Source organism: Protopterus annectens, chromosome 10.part0 (assembly GCF_019279795.1).
Source record: "Protopterus annectens isolate FY-2018-M chromosome 10.part0, PAN1.0, whole genome shotgun sequence".
NCBI lineage: Eukaryota > Metazoa > Chordata > Ceratodontiformes > Protopteridae > Protopterus > Protopterus annectens.
In genome coordinates, this window is record NC_056744.1 from 982,642,903 (window position 1) to 982,659,519 (window position 16,617).

Here is a 16,617-nt window from a genome sequence, read left to right on the forward strand (position 1 = left end):
TTCTCTCAGTATTTTGTCACGGTAACACGGGTCAAGACGGATATGGAGTAGTGAATGTGAGGCCGTTTACTTTGGCAGCTACTATGCAGATTTGTAACGTTTGTAAAGCTTGTGATTATAGGATGATTATACTGAGATAATAGCAAGTTAGAACTTGTGATAACCGGATAACGGCGAGGAGAGTTTGAATTATATATATTGAGAAGAGTGATGGGTATGGAGTTGTTGTACAAGACAGGGAGATGAGAAAAGAGAAAAACTTCTTTTTATTGCAGTTATAACTGCTCCTATTTAAGAATATACGAGAGTACTGGGGTTGGGGTAGTTGAGGGAAAAATGCTATCTGGGTGTGGTACAAGTGCCGAACCAATAATTGGATAAGTTTGATCTTAGCTAGAATTTAAATGGTTTAGGGTGCTGTATCTGTTTTAGTGAGAGTTCATAGGTTAGTACTAAGCTAACTGCCCTTGCGAGCCATTTTAAGCCTAGCCAATTACCCCTTGTGAGACTCAAACCGTACACCTTGTGTTCGTAAGGCAAACACCTTGACCATTAGGCCACCCTCTCAACCTTCATAGTTAGAGAAGAGGGTGTCACCTGCTGCATTGTTGGATTTGGCGAACTGGAGAAAGAGCTTTTCACTGGAGGACAGGGATCTAATTGGTGTGTATATCTGAATGAGGGTTGAGAGAGTTGGGTAAATGCTGGGTTTGTAAATGAGGTTGTGTGTTATGGTGAGCTGCAGTAGGATAGGTAGTGGGGTAGTTCAAGACAGTTTAGTTCTAAGTGCTATACAATGATGGGTCCTGTGAATGTAGTTGGTGGACTTGGCTACTTAGTGATAGTATTGTTCAAGCTTTATTAGGTGCATGGACTATAAGTTAGTGAAAATTAGGTAGTCTTATTTACTTCTGGTGAGGGAGCCTAACGTCTGTAGAATTTTTTTTTACCATAACTTGAATGTGATAATCAGATTTTACCTGTTCATTGATGTGAACACCCAGATGTTTAGTTTTGGGGACAATTCCAATTTTGGTATTTTACTGATGCAATGACAAACTAGGTTTACTGGAGTGAGAGGTATCTTGGTTTGAACAGAATAAGTTTACTTTTTTGAGGTTGAAGAATAATTGAGAATTGGCAAGCCATGCTTCAATGGAAGAAAAAATGAATCTTGGGTAGCTTTTTCCAATTTGTCTAGGTTGGGGTAACTAGAGATAAAGGTGGAGTTATCTGCGTACTGGACTGTAGTGGCTGACTTTGCGGCCTTTGAGAATTTTTTTAACACCTTTATTAAATTATCACTTGGACACAAGAAAATGTACACTAAAACAAAAAGATGTTAACATGTTTCCAGTTATGTACATTATACATCACGTGCTTTCTTTTATTGCATATATTGCTCAGTTCCTGCCTTCCCTTAAACCTCACTCGTCCTTTTCCTGAACATTATTCTGCATATATTGTTCCCACAATTTCAATTTATTTCTATGTAATTTACTCCTTCCCTTTTAATAAGATCCCACTTCCAGTTCTTTTATCTCTGATACAATATTCAGTAATTCACATGCAGTTGGTTTAGACTTTGTATGCATTTCCATTTTCTAGTAAATGCTATTTTGGCAGTTACTAGATCTAAACTTAACAAGGCTTTACTAGATCTAAGCAATTCAGATCCTGAGTCCCATCTTAAAAGAATAATTTCCTTCATTACACCCATTTGCTCACACAGTACTTCTGAAAAAGTACTCTGTAGGGAATTATTAAAGCCTGCCAACTCATTATACTCAGGTAATATGACCCCAGTTACCTGTTTTTCTTCCCCTTCACATCTCCAACATTTGTCATCTATCTGAGGAAAAATTATTTGGAATCTGCTTAGGGTATAAAAATACCTATGCAAACACTTCCAAGCAAAAATCCTAAACCTTATAGATTTTGTTGCATACTTGGGAGCCATACATAAGTCATGCCATTAAATTGCTTATCCAATCTTTCTTCCCAGTCTTTTCTAACTTCCTCTGATAGATTCTTGCAGTCATTGTGCAATATTTTATATGCCCCACTAAATATCCCCTTCTTAACAGCAGTCTCTGTTTTCGATTCAGCTAGAAACTCTACCAGAGACTGATTTTCACTTAGGATTTCCCCTATCCTTTGCCTATACTCTGATGTCAATCCCTGTAGGGAAGGCAGTACCTAGACTGCAGTCCAAATGTCTTGGTTTCATCCCATTATATTACTTTTCCCCCTCTAGTTATTTACTCCCAATGCCTTGGTTCCTTTGCTAGATTTTTTTCCAGTAAATTCTGCCCCCCCACCTGTTCTCTGCACCCCTACTTGTAGTCATCCCTACTGGCAAAATCACCTTTCTCCATTCTTGTGTTGGCTTAGTTCTTAGAATACTTTCTACTACTTTATGAATATAATATTCTTTATGGCTGTTGTTATTCTCATAGGTTCATACTAGGCTATCTGCCCTGGGGCATTTATAAGCCTAGCCCGATTGTGTTTGGCTTATCCCACCCCTTGATCTGAGTATACTGTGCCCTTTTTAAAGTTTAGTTTACTGTGCCTCTGTCTAATAGTGACACAGAAGTAATCCCCAGGACAAACCTACGATCCCCCATCCACTCATCAAGATTCTTCTTGAAGAGAGTCAGTGAGGTGCTCTGCCGAACATGAATTGGAATTCTATTCCAGAGCGAAGGGAGCCTCTGGGTTATGAATCTGTCCCTCCAGCATGTTCTATTTATTTCTGTGCTGAGGTTCAAGTCCCTCGAGCGTGGCTCTAAGGGATTTAGATTTACTGAGGTGGAGCATGTCCATTAATTCTGGGTTGGACATAGCTTTATATGTCAGGCATAGATCGCCTCGAAGTAGGCAGTATGCAACTGAGTAGAGCTGGAGTTTTTTTAACCGAGCAGCATATGGCATCTGTTTGAGTCCCTTGATCCTCCTGGTGAGGTACTTTTGGGGTCTTTCTAATTGCTGCAGGTGTCGGGTAAGGTACATCCCAAAGGGGGCATTGTATTCTATGATGGGCTTGATGAGGGATAAATAAAGGGACACAATTACCTCTCTTGATCTAGATGTGAGTCCTTTCATGATGAGGTGGGCTATGTAGAAGGTCTTTCTAACCACTTTGGCAATGTGGTTGTCAAAGGAGAGATTGATGTCAACTTGGGTCCCCAGATCCCTAATTACTTTCTCTGTACTTAATGGGTTATCATCTATGTGGTAATTTGTGGGCACCTTGTTTTTGCCAAAGGGTATGACTATACACTTTTTGGCATTTCGCTTTAGACCATGGCTCTGACACCAGTTATCCGTCTCTGCGAGACCTTTTTGAAGGATGTTTGTGTCAGCTGGAGAGTCAATTATGGCACCCAGTTTGCAGTCATCTGCGAACTTGGTGAGCCATAGTCCTCCCACGTTGGCCTGTACCTCAGAAAAGTAAATACCGAACAAGAGAGGTCCCAGGACAGAACCTTGTGGGATGCCACGTGACCGGTTTCGAGTCTGACATGGCTCCAGCAACTCTGACTCTGTGGGTTTTGTCTTTGAGCCAGTTTGCGACCCATCTTGTGACATAGGGGTTTATATTTAGGCTGGATAGCTTATCTATGATGCCTGAGTGGGGTATTGTGTCAAATGCCTTTGCGAGGTCTTGATAGGCTGTGTGGACTACCTTCCCTTCATTTATGGCCTTGGTGACTATTTCAAAGAAGTCGACCAGGTTCAAAAGGCAGGATCTGCCCTTGACGAAGCCAAATTGGGTAGGATCTAGTGTCTGTAGATCCCCAATGCCTTAGTTTATGAGTTCCATGATGATCCTCTCCATAGCCTTGCAGACTAGGCTAGTCAGGCTTATGGGGCGATCCGCAGAGGCGCCACCTTTGTGGAGTGGGACCACTGTTGCTGTACGCCATTCTTTGGGTACATATCCTGTAGTGAGGCTGAGATTGTACAGCAGTTTTACTTGAGGGATTAGTTCTTCTTGGAGTTCATGTAGGACACAACCCGGGACGCCATTTGGTCCCATGGAAGCAGTGTTTTTGCTATGGAGAGGGCGGCCTTCACCTGAGCATCAGAGATGTTTGGGAGGCTGCACTCTGCCGGGATAGATACTTGTTCTTTTGGGGGGTGTGGAGAAGTTTGCACTGAACCTGTCTGCCAGGATATTGGCGGTGTCTGTGGGTTCAGTGTATTTTTTGTCGTTTAGTATCAACTCAGAACAAGTCTGGGAGTTGCATCCCAGGTTCCTAACATAACTGAAAAAAGCCTTATGATTGTCTTTAGTGTCCTGTGCAATTTTTCTCTCGAAGCTGGCCTTGGAGGATTTTATGAGGGATCGTAATTTTTTGCTAGTACTGATCAGAGATGCCTTCCCTTTTAGGGATTTTGCTCTATCATGTAGTAGCTTCCTCCTCCTGTTGTACAGTTTATTTATGGCTGGGGTCCAACAGACTGGACGCCTGCCTTTGGATGATTGGGTCTTGATTTTGTTTGGGATAGCGTGATCCATGCATTCCTGGAGATGTCAGAATGCATTTATATAGGATTCTGCAGTTTGGGCCGTAGTTTCCACTGGCTCTGGGGCCTTGAAGGATTCCACTTCGGTTTTGAGAAGTGTGAAGTTCGCTTTTGAGAAGTTTTTCACTGTGGTTTTCTGGGCTGGGGGTGGGGTCGGGATGTGGATATCCAGTGAAATTAATTTATGGTCTGATCTTACCAATGAGGGATATACTTCTGGTATGGAGCATAGAGTCCCCATGTTGGTAATTATCAGGTCTAGTATGTTTTCTCCTCTTGTGGGAGTGGTGACTAGTTGTTCCATAGCATTTGAGTTTATAAATTCCAAGAACCTTTGGGCTAAGGTGCTGGGGCTTGAGTAATGCTCCCAGTCTATGTTTGGGTAGTTGAAGTCACCCAGTATAATGTTGTTTGGAGAGATCTTCATGTTCTCCAATGTTTTCAGGAAAGCCAAGTGGGATTCCTGACTTTGAGAGGGTGGTCTGTAGGATGCTATAAACTGAAAAGCAGTCTTGCCCACTGTCAGTTGCACATGGATGGTCTCCGATACTTCGTGCAATGCCACTAATATGGAGGTGTGGATATCCTTGATAAATATGGAAACTCTCCCCCCTTTTGTGGTTCGGTCCGGGTTTTGGGGTCAAAAAGCATGATATGAGGTATAACCTGGTAGTGCTGGGGTGCTCTCTAGAGCCTTGAACCAGGTTTCTGTCACTGCACAGATATCGATGTTCTCCATACTGAGGAGAGCTTCGAGTGCATGCATCTTGAGGTTAAGACTTCTGGCGTTTAGCAGCATTACCCTTAGTTTCTTGTTCCTTATGCTGTCTATAGAGGTGGGTTTGACTTTTGAGCCTTGCCTAAAAAAGGCACTATGGGGGTGGCAAGAGCCTTTGCCAATATCCGAAAGCCCAGGGGTGACAGGTGCAAGCTGTCCCTAGCAAAGCAGCGTGGCTTGTCGAGCATGTCATCCCAGGCTGACAGACACTGGATCCCCTTTGAATGACACCAAAATTTTAGCCAGTTGTTAAAATCGATCATTTTGTCTTTATACTGTGGAATCATTCTAGGTTGAGGGTAAGATGCTGCTCAATGTCAGGGTCATATCGGCCTGGGCTACATGATCAGAGAGCTCCTCTATGTCTCTCTTCATGTAGTCGAGGGAGGTACGTCTCAAGTCATTCACGCCAGCATGTACAATGACTGAGTCATATTTGTATTTGCTTTGGAGTGACCTGAGTGCTTGCGTTATGTGGCGGATCCTAGCGCCCGACAGGCAGCTCACTGTGACCTTCTCTTTATTCAGCCTGGTGAGCGGGACGTCAGTGTGTCTGACAATAGAGTCACCTATTACAAGAGTATCAGGTGTGTTATTCAGCCTTAAGGGCTGTGACTGCTTGGCACACTGACTTTGTGTGCTATGTGTTGTACGTGTTTTGTTTTGGGGTAGCGTTTGCTTGGATGTCTGCTTTGGAGGTCTCTGTTGCTTAGGTAGATTTATATTTAGAGCCTCCGAGTATGTTTTTGTGCTTTTATGTGTTTGGTCCGCTGTTGTGGTGGGACTATGTGATACTGGAATTGTGTTGTGTGAGGTTACCTTCTCCTCCTGACTGGTTACACCAGTTTTGAGATGAGAGAGCTCAGCCTCCAGTTTGGCGATATGGTTGCATCTCTCACATATATTCGAACCTGTTTGGAGGAGGAGAGGGTTGTCCGTGTACATGAGACAGTTGTAACATTGCCTCAAAATTCCCAGATTCACCAGCTGGACTGGAGAGGAAACCATTGACTGACCTTTGGACACGCTAGAGTAATATAGGGAACTGAATTAAAACGGACCAATAGGGGACAAGATAATCGTAGAGAGTATAAGAGTAAGTAGTGCTTATGGTTTATTAGTGCTAACTTGTAAAATTACTTATTTGGACCAGTGAGGGGCCTTAGAATGAGAATATGGTGTTTACTTTGAGAGATAGAGAAGTTCTAAGGGAAAAAGTGAAGAGCAGACTTCGTGGAGCCAGGAATAGTTTAAACCCAATTAGGCGGCGCTGCCCGATGTTGCGCTATATGCAAAACTGCGCAAAAGAGGGTTTTAAGAGAGGGAGATCAAGGAGTTAGGAATTGACCCAAAATGGCCAATAAAACTACAGTTTCAAGGCAGTAACCACTCCCACAGGGGCAGGCAGGCTGCTCAATGTTTATCACTGCCACTGATGAACGCAGAGACTTCCCTTTAGCCCAAGCAAACAATGGCCTCCAAGAAACTTACAAACAGTTCAGAACAGCAAATCTGTAATTGAACTTTTTTAAATCTCAGAAAAGTGGGAAAAAAGCAATATTTTTTTTTTTGTTTTTTTTAAGGAAAGCAGAGGTTCACAGGTATCAACAAGTTAGAACAGTGCAGTAAATGACCCTACACTTGAGTGCTAGGCCAGATACAGATAAAATGCAAGTTTTAAGAAAAAAAAAAACAATTTTAAAAATAAGTGCAGGCAGGGAATTCAGTAATCAGCTCTAGGTTGTGTTCGAAATACAGTTACCAACACATAAATCAAGTTTAACAAGCCAGAAAATGCTCAAAAGTAGGCGGCAATGCAGAAAAACTTAGCAAATATTCTGAAGCAAAATACTTAAAATCTCAAAAGTGGTTCCTTTCTTCTCTCAGCGTTTTCTCCTCTTGGTGGGTGCTTCACCAACAGCCAAAAAGTCTGAAAAGATGCCAAAACCATGAGGCAATCGGGTTTTAAGAGAGGGAGATCAAGGAGTTAGGAATTGACCCAAAATGGCCAATAAAACTACAGTTTCAAGGCAGTAACCACTCCCACAGGGGCAGGCAGGCTGCTCAATGTTTATCACTGCCACTGATGAACGCAGAGACTTCCCTTTAGCCCAAGCAAACAATGGCCTCCAAGAAACTTACAAACAGTTCAGAACAGCAAATCTGTAATTGAACTTTTTTAAATCTCAGAAAAGTGGGAAAAAAGCAATATTTTTTTTTTGTTTTTTTAAGGAAAGCAGAGGTTCACAGGCATCAACAAGTTAGAACAGTGCAGTAAATGACCCCACACTTGAGTGCTAGGCCAGATACAGATAAAATGCAAGTTTTAAGAAAAAAAAAAACAATTTTAAAAATAAGTGCAGGCAGGAAATTCAGTAATCAGCTCTAGGTTGTGTTCGAAATACAATTACCAACACATAAATCAAGTTTAACAAGCCAGAAAATGCTCAAAAGTAGGCGGCAATGCAGAAAAACTTAGCAAATATTCTGAAGCAAAATACTTAAAATCTCAAAAGTGGTTCCTTTCTTCTCTCAGCGTTTTCTCCCCTTGGTGGGTGCTTCACCAACAGCCAAAAAGTCTGAAAAGATGCCAAAACCATGAGGCAATCGGGTTTTAAGAGAGGGAGATCAAGGAGTTAGGAATTGACCCAAAATGGCCAATAAAACTACAGTTTTAAGGCAGTAACCACTCCCACAGGGGCAGACAGGCTGCTCAATGTTTATCACTGCCACTGAATAACACAGAGACTTCCCTTTAGCCCAAGCAAATAATGGCTTCCAAGAAACTTACAAACAGTTCAGAACAGCAAATCTGTAACTGAACTTTTTTAAATCTCAGAAAAGTGGGAAAAAAGCAAGATTTTTTTGTTTTTTTAAGGAAAGCAGAGGTTCACAGGTATCAACAAGTTAGAACAGTACAGTAAATGACCCCACACTTGAGTGCTAGGTCAGCGACAGATAAAATGCAAGTTTTAAGAAAAAAAAATAATTTTAAAAATAAGTGCAGGCAGGAAATTCAGTAATCAGCTCTATGTTGTGTTCCAAATACAGTTACCAACACAGAAATCAAGTTTAACAAGCCAGAAAATGCTCAAAAGTAGGCGGCAATGCAGAAAAACGTAACAAATAATCTGAAGCAAAATACGTAAAATCTCAAAAGTGGCTCCTTTCTTCTCTCAGCGTTTTCTCCTCTTGGTGGGTGCTTCACCAACAGCCAACTCCTTGGGGATCTGCATCCACAGTTCCACTCACTCCTTATTTCTTGAATTTCCTCCCTGCTTCATCATCATCATCATCCCTTTCTACTTTGAATTAGAACATTTTGCTTGTATTATGTACATGAGCTTTAACTGTATAGCTCTAAAATATCCCTTCAAATCAGGTAGTTCTTAACCACCTTGTTCCATTGGAAGGATTACCCCACTTGACCCTTGCCCTATCCCCCTCCAAGATAAATTCCTTCAACTCTTTATGAATTGTTGTCCACAACTTCTCTTATGGTTGTTCCAAACCTCCACAAGAAAAAAAAACAAAATCTGTTCCTGGAGACTTTCCTACAGATTGATTATACATCACCATTTTTATCTTACCTTCTCATATCTTAACTGTTAATTGTTAAGCCTCATCTGCCTTTAACCCTGGCATACTTAAATCTTCAATAAATATTTTCAGTTGTGCTCCTTCTTGATTTCCATATTTTTCTGCTTTATAGACATATTCATAAAATTTCTGAAATATCTCTAATACCTCTGAAGGCTCAATGGTTATTTTTCTTGTTATAGGCTCCCTATGTCTGGCAACAATCCTTTCTACTTTCTGTTGCTTAAGTCATGCTAAAAGTTGTTATGCTCTAGTGTTATTACCAAAAAATAGTTGCTTAACAGCAATCTTTCTAAACTCATGCATAGTATTCTGCAGTTGTACCTGTTCTTGTTCTGTGAAAATCCCCTTATTCTGCAATATTTTAACCATTATCAGCTCCTCTAAATAATTCTTATTATAAATATCTTAACCATATTTTTTATTTTATTTCTACTCTGTTTTTAAGCTCCATTTTCATTTTATACCACTCACTAGCTATAACTTCTGAAGAAACTTCTATCTTCCATAATAACTGTCAAGTAATTTCCACTATTCATTCATAAAAATTACTCTCTAGATTGGATGTGCCATCATCTCAGTTTTTCTTCATCATCTTGCATTTTTATCTTTGTTTTTATTGGTGCATGATCTGAAATAGTTATTGGATGTGTGTTGAAGCTTTCAATTAAATGTACATGCTCCTGTGAAATATAGTTTCTGTCTAGTCTAGCTCAGTTATTGTACCCCAGGGAATAATATGTACATTCTCTCAGTTCCTACTACTGAATTCATATTTTCCATACCAAATATTTTCATAAATTTCTTCATAAATCTGCCTTCTTCTGTTATATTTTCCCTTAGACCCACAGATACATCCTCACTGTTGCAAACCAAGTTCCAGTCTCCACCTATAAGTAATATTTCCTGCTGAAAGCTGATTATTTCTCCCCAAGTTTTGTTAAGTTCCATAATGGCAGTTGGTGGAATATAAGTATTTGCCAGTGTAATCCTACTCATGTGACAGTAACCGCTTACATACTACTACAAATCTGCCATTAATATCTTTTTTCTTCCCCTTTTCAATCACTGTTGGAGCTCCTCACACAATTAGCATAATTACTTCCCTTTTCCTTTGTTCCTGTTATTCTGCTGAATACCCCTCCTGAAATCTTTTCTTTGTTAAATCCACATGCTCATTTATTTCCAAATGTGTCTCCTGCAACACTACTATTTGCACTGTGCATTTATTAATGTAATTCATTACTTTTACCTTTTTGTCCATACCTGTAAGGCCATTTACTTTCCAAAATAATATGGATAGCATAGCCATTATGATAAGACATTATTGTTTCTACATATTAAGCATGATTTTTTTTAATGTGTATGTCTAACATTCGTGTTACATACACATACTAATGTTTGGCAGACTGATCTTTTATACAGCTATTTCTGTCATCTCTATTTGAACCTGTGGTACATTTTACAAGAATTTTTGTTTTAATGAAACTCTCAAAAAAAAAACACATACACACACACACACAAACAAAACACTCCATAACCTATTAACCTAAGACAAACACACAAAACTATATACAACTTCAAAAATGAAGTTTAACCCTCCTGATGGGAACTCTTACTTGTCCCAAATCCTAATCAACAGCTGCACCCACAGGCATTACCTAAAGTAAAATTAATTTTACTAACGCTAAAGTGCATGTTGCAGTCTGTGCTCCCACTTACACCGATTGCTGTCAGTTCTTTTCTTATCTCTGTTCCCCTCCCAGATGTAAAAAAAAAAACGCTTGTATGTTTTCAGAAAGCATTAACTTTTAGCCTTAAGAAAAAAGTGTACTTACTATCTTTAAATAAAACTAAATTATGCACTCTTCTAGTGAAGCTGTGATCTGTTATTCACTTCCAGTAATTTCAAATTTTATTTTTTACTGAACTATTTGTCTTTGTGCCTTTTTGAATTTCCCCAGGCAAACAATGCTCAGAACTGTTGTGATTAATTGCTTGCACCTGTAGACAGCTTGTGCCCGTGGAAACATAAGAACAGATTGTGTAACTGCCTTCCGCTGCAGACTTCTTAACCCACTAAACATTTGCTAAAGGAGAAGAAAACATGCTAATATCATTGCATATGCAAGAAACTTAGCAGTTCCCAAGGCATTTATCATTTTGTCTTATTTTTCAAACCTCCATGCTTAGAGAAAACACTTGTTTTTAGATTAAGCCAAGGGCATTAATCCAGACATTCATTAATGCAAAAATAAGAGAAAACATCTCAACTCTAGGTATAATATAATCAGTGCACTTTTACACCCCTTCCCCCACCCCAGCAGCCCAAGATTATAGGCTGTTAACTTAAACTTGTTTTGCCCAGGCATTCTTCTCATTTTTACACTGTAGTGCCTATTAGAATTAAAAAAAATCTTTATTTTAATATTTTTATTATATACAACAGTCACTAAAAAGACTCACCCTCACCCCCACATTTAAGATATCCAGCAACATACTGCACAAATCTGCTTTACTGTATAACATGCAGTTTATGTCAAGAAATGTTTTATACAAATGCCATTATGTACAATAAGGGCTGGATTCACGAAGGCTTGCACGGAGTCTAAGAGTAGAGTAAGACTCCAGGCAGCCAATATGTCTGCTGAGCGATCCAGGAACAGCCGGCAGGGGCATGCATGAGAGCTCCTAAGACTACCCTTGCACGGACAGTGTAATGTTATGCAAATTACCTCATTTGCTGCTGAAAGCTATGCAAATTAGGTAAATTTGCGATCCAGGAAACACTAACCTGTCCGAGTAAGAGTAGTGTTATTTGCAGAAATGTACTCCGTTGGTAACGGAGTACCGTTCTGCAAATAGCAAATCGGAGCTATGACAGCTCCAAATAAAGGATGCATCCAGTTGAGGAAGCATGCCAATGGCCAAATATAAGGCCATTGGCATTTTTATCCGTTGCAAAATAATAACAAATATATTTTTTCCCCCAATCTCTGATGTTTAAGCGCAGCGCCGCACAAATGTGCGGTGCTCTAAAAACTTGCAAAAAATAAATAAAAGCCAAAATTAGGCATTTTATTAAAAATATTCATCTGCCATGCAGGTGAATGGCAGGCTGAAGGCAACATGGCTACTGAGTAGTGGTTGCTAAGGGGGAAGCTCAGTCTGAGAGATGTAACCAAGCATTACTAGGCAATCCTATGCAAATGAGGATAAGGATAGTGAATCCCAATTTTGCCTGCCATGTGAACCATGTCCCTAGAGTGTAAGAGTAGGATTAGGGGAGTAACAGAGTAGAAAATAGGTGACATCATGAGGGAGTATGTATCAAAGACTGTAAGCTTATTGGAGCAGAGTAGCATGTGTTTGCTGTAAGTGACTCAGGACTGGAAGAGGCGTGTCTACAGTTGTCTTAACTGAAACTCAGAAACTGAAGGTGTACGCCGTGGATATCACCAAAGTTTCTTGCAAAGATGCTTACACTGTGTGCGTGCGTGTGCGCGCCTGTAAACCCGTCTAAGCTTGTGTACGGCTGTCTAAGCCTGTGTGCGTGCATGTGCACCCGCCTAAGCCTGTGTAAGCCTGTGTGCGCGTATGTGCGTGTGTTTGTGCGTCACTGCCCACTGTGGAAACAGAAAGGGAAAAGGAAGGAAAAGAAGTAGTAGGAAGTTAAGCAAGGAGAACTAGCAGACCTGCCAGGTGAAATCAATCAGAATCAGCCAATTACACAGGCAGTACACTAGCCCAGCCCAGCACTTAAAACTCTGCAAACTACATTCCCCCGTGTTTTTCTCAGAAACACTGCAACACTGCAGTCTACAAAGAGAAGTGAAAACTTAAAAAGCTCAACTGAGACAAAAAAATGTTAGGGGCTGCCATTGCTATTATAAGGCAACATGTGCAAGATGCTGAGGGTGGTGCCATTGTGAATGCTGCTGAGCAACCCACAGTGAGGAGACGGAGAAGAGTGTACAGACCCAGGGTAACCTACCAGGGGCTACATGAGCTGGAGATAGTGGAGCGCTATAGAGTGGACAGAGACCTCCTGCAGCAAATTGTTGAGCTGTGCAGGCCATGCCTCACACACAGAACCAACAGAGGGGAACCCATCCCAGTGGAAACCAAGGTATGTGTTAGCCTAAGAATACTAGCAACAGGTACCTTCCAGAGACCAACTGGTGATATGATGGGGGAAATCAGGCATCAGCATCCAGGGTACTGCACCAGTTCCTGAATGCCATGTCAGCACATGTCGGTGATCATGTATACTTCCCCAATTCCCATGAGGCTTTGGCCAGCAATATGTGTCTCTTCCAGCAAATAGCAGAATACCCTGAGGTGGTGGGTGCAATTGACTGCACGCACATACACATCAAAGCACCAGCTGGTGAGCGGGGTAGGGCCTACATCAACCGCAAGGGCTTCCATTCCATCAACTGCCAGGTCGTGTGCGATGCCCAGGGCATAATACTGAATGTGTGTGCTGGCTGCCCTGGAAGCTACCACGATTCCCATATCTGGCATCTGATGCAGCTGTACCAGACATTTGCCAATGGGGACATCCCTGACAGTCACCTAGTGGGGGATGCTGGATATTCACTGGAGCCATGGCTGATGACACCCATCAGAAATGCACACACACCTAAACAAGAACTCCATAATGAGGCACACGCACAAACACGAAATGTAATCGAGCGTGTGTTTGGGATGCTCAAGTCATGGTTCCAGTGCCTGGACACATCTGGTGGAGCCTGGCAGTACTCACCAACTACATGTACCCAAATTGTCATGGTATGTGCCATGCTACACAATATGATCCTGCGAAAACAGCTGCTGCAGAAACAGCATGGGGCAGGGCCAAACAGCCCCCCACCATTGCCAAGGCCTGCACAGGCACAGCGTGACTCGGAGGATGAATAACCTGAACCTGCCCCAGTAGGCAGAAGGAGGCGTGCCCAGTATGCCTTGGCCTTGGCAAAGAGGCAACACATAGCACATACACTGGCTCAGTAGGAACCCTGGAAATGATACCTCACTCTGACTCGCACATAAAATTAAAGGGATGCCTAACTTGACACTACCTGTTTCCAAACATGTATAAGGAGTGTAGTATGTGCATCCGACATAAGCAGCCCTGCAGCACCACTTGAGGCATGATTGCCATGTTTTAAGCAATATGAAGCAGTGCTAAGCAGCTTTTACCAATATTTAGTATATGTAAACAAAATTGCCCGTGCTAACTAACGCAATGCCAGGCAATGTTGAGCAAGGTCGGGCAAAGTTGAGCAAAGACAGGTAAACATGCTCATATTAACTTTACTGTCCCTTAAGCAGTCTGGTCTGCCCAGCATGAAAATAAAAAGCAGTGACAGGGCTCGAACCCAGGATACTGTGCACTATAGTCACAGTACTGAACCACTAAGCCATGATAGCATTTCAGTAGCACCAACACAGCAGGACAATTGTACAGTAATGCAAACACAAAGAAATGTTGTAACATGCCCCTAAAGATGCATATGGGTAACCTCCCCCACAGGCCTATGCAGACAGAGAACATCAGGCCAGGCGGTGTGATGTGGGTTTTGTAGGCTATGAAGTTCCAATCTAATATATGTGGCATTGGACGCTAAGAAGTGTAGTACAGTAGTATGCTTCAAGCTAGTACGATATGCAACAGTACAGACTGAAATAGTGTACCGTACATAGCAGTGCAGGCATAGCAAATGTGTATAAGTGTCAGATGAACCCCTCATCCTATGTATACCCACAGTAACAATCAAGTTTGCCTCTGGGTAGAAATGTACAAAGAATAGCTGCCCCCCCCTGTATGTAGAAATGTTGATAAGTCTATGCAAAGTGTCTCATGGAAGCCCTGCAGGCACATATGACACAAAGGTGAGGCCTGCTGTAAAAATACAACTTGATTTTCCATACACATATAGCATAAATGTCTGTACAGGGCATGCTCACACACTCCAATAAATGTAGTGGATTTCATTCAGCATCACAGTGAAAGGTCATACTGGGCATGCTTACACACATAAAAAACGAAGCAAATGTCAGGCAGCAACATACTGAAAGGTCATACTGGGCATGCTCACACACTTACGCCAAATACGGAGGTGATAATAAGGGATCTATGGACAAATGTGGATAGACATCTCTACTTCCAGAAACACATTCACAACGTTGTCAGAAAGTCATGCTATGTGTTCACACAAGCCAAGGTCTGTGCATGTAGGTCAAAGGAGGTTCCCACTACTCATCAGTCATCAGACCCATCAGAGAGTACCACAACACACTTGCGATGAATCTGACTAGGCACATTCAGCAGCCAGAAAGACCACTGAAGTACCCTAACAAGAGGATTACTGGCCTCAAACAATTGCCCCATGCAGCAAGACTGAATGTAACCCAATCTGTACTCTGTTGCATACTGTCTACTCAGGAGATCTCTGCCCAACAGACAGGCCCATGTCATGGCTACATTCAGATCTGTTCTGAGTTACAGCTCATTGGCACTAAATATACAGACCCAACTGATATTGCCAACATCCTGGCAGATAGGATCAGTGTTAACTGTACCCCCCTCTCACCCATGAAAGAGCACATCTCTGTAATGGAAAACTGCAAAGTTGCTGTCATCACGGCTGCACAGGTAAAAAACACTCTCCAAAGCCAGTATCACAGCAGCCATGGGATCAGATAACTTCACAGGCTGTGTTCCACACAAACCACAGAATGAACAGGCACCACACTGATGTACCATGTGCAGTCATAGCCTCACCTCATGCTTTGTGCCTGTTGAATGGTGCACAATGACGGTTATCCCACTACACAAGGGTGGAGATACCACAGACCCCAGGAACTAGCACCCCATTAGCCTGACGAGCCCGCTGTTCAAGGCCATGGAATGTATCATCATACAACATATAAAAAATTACATTTGTAATCCCCAAACCCTGGACCACAACCATGTTGGGTTTGGAAAATGCAAATAATGTCTCCTAAACCTGATAGATGACATTGAAGCAGTCAACAGAACCGTCGACAAGGGTAAGGTGGTTCACACAGCCTATGTTGATCCTGCCAGGGCTTACAACACCACCCCACAGTCTGGAAATGTAGATAAACCCACTAAACTCGGTATAAATTGCTATGTCACAAGATGGGTTGCCAGCAGGCTTACTGACAGAACACACACTGTGAAAGTAGCAGACTCCAAGTGGTGCAGCGGTTAACGTTGTCACCTCACAGCAAGAGGTTCTCCGGTTCGATTCTCGGCTGGGGTGCCTTCTGTGTGGAGTTTGCATGTTCTCCCTGTGTTCGCGTGGGTTTCCTCCAGGTACTCCGGTTTCCTCCCACATTCCAAAGACATGCATCTGGAGCGTTTCTCCCTGGGCCTCCACTGAAAACAGGCTCTGTGGAACCTAGTCGGACATTCCCGGTACACAAATGTTAAATGAAACTTTGCACCAGTGATGAGTGCAGTGCCACAAGGCCCAGTCCTGTGTCTTGTCCTGTTTAGTATCTATTTCCCTGAAGTAAACTTTAACATGGAAGGTCTGTGGCTACTGAAGTGTCCAGAGGACTGCAGACTAGGAGCCATAATTGTAAACACTAAAGATGTGGACATCCTACAAAAGGGCCTCACTGAGACAGATGGCTGTTGTCAAAGCCATGGGCTCTAGCTCAGTGCC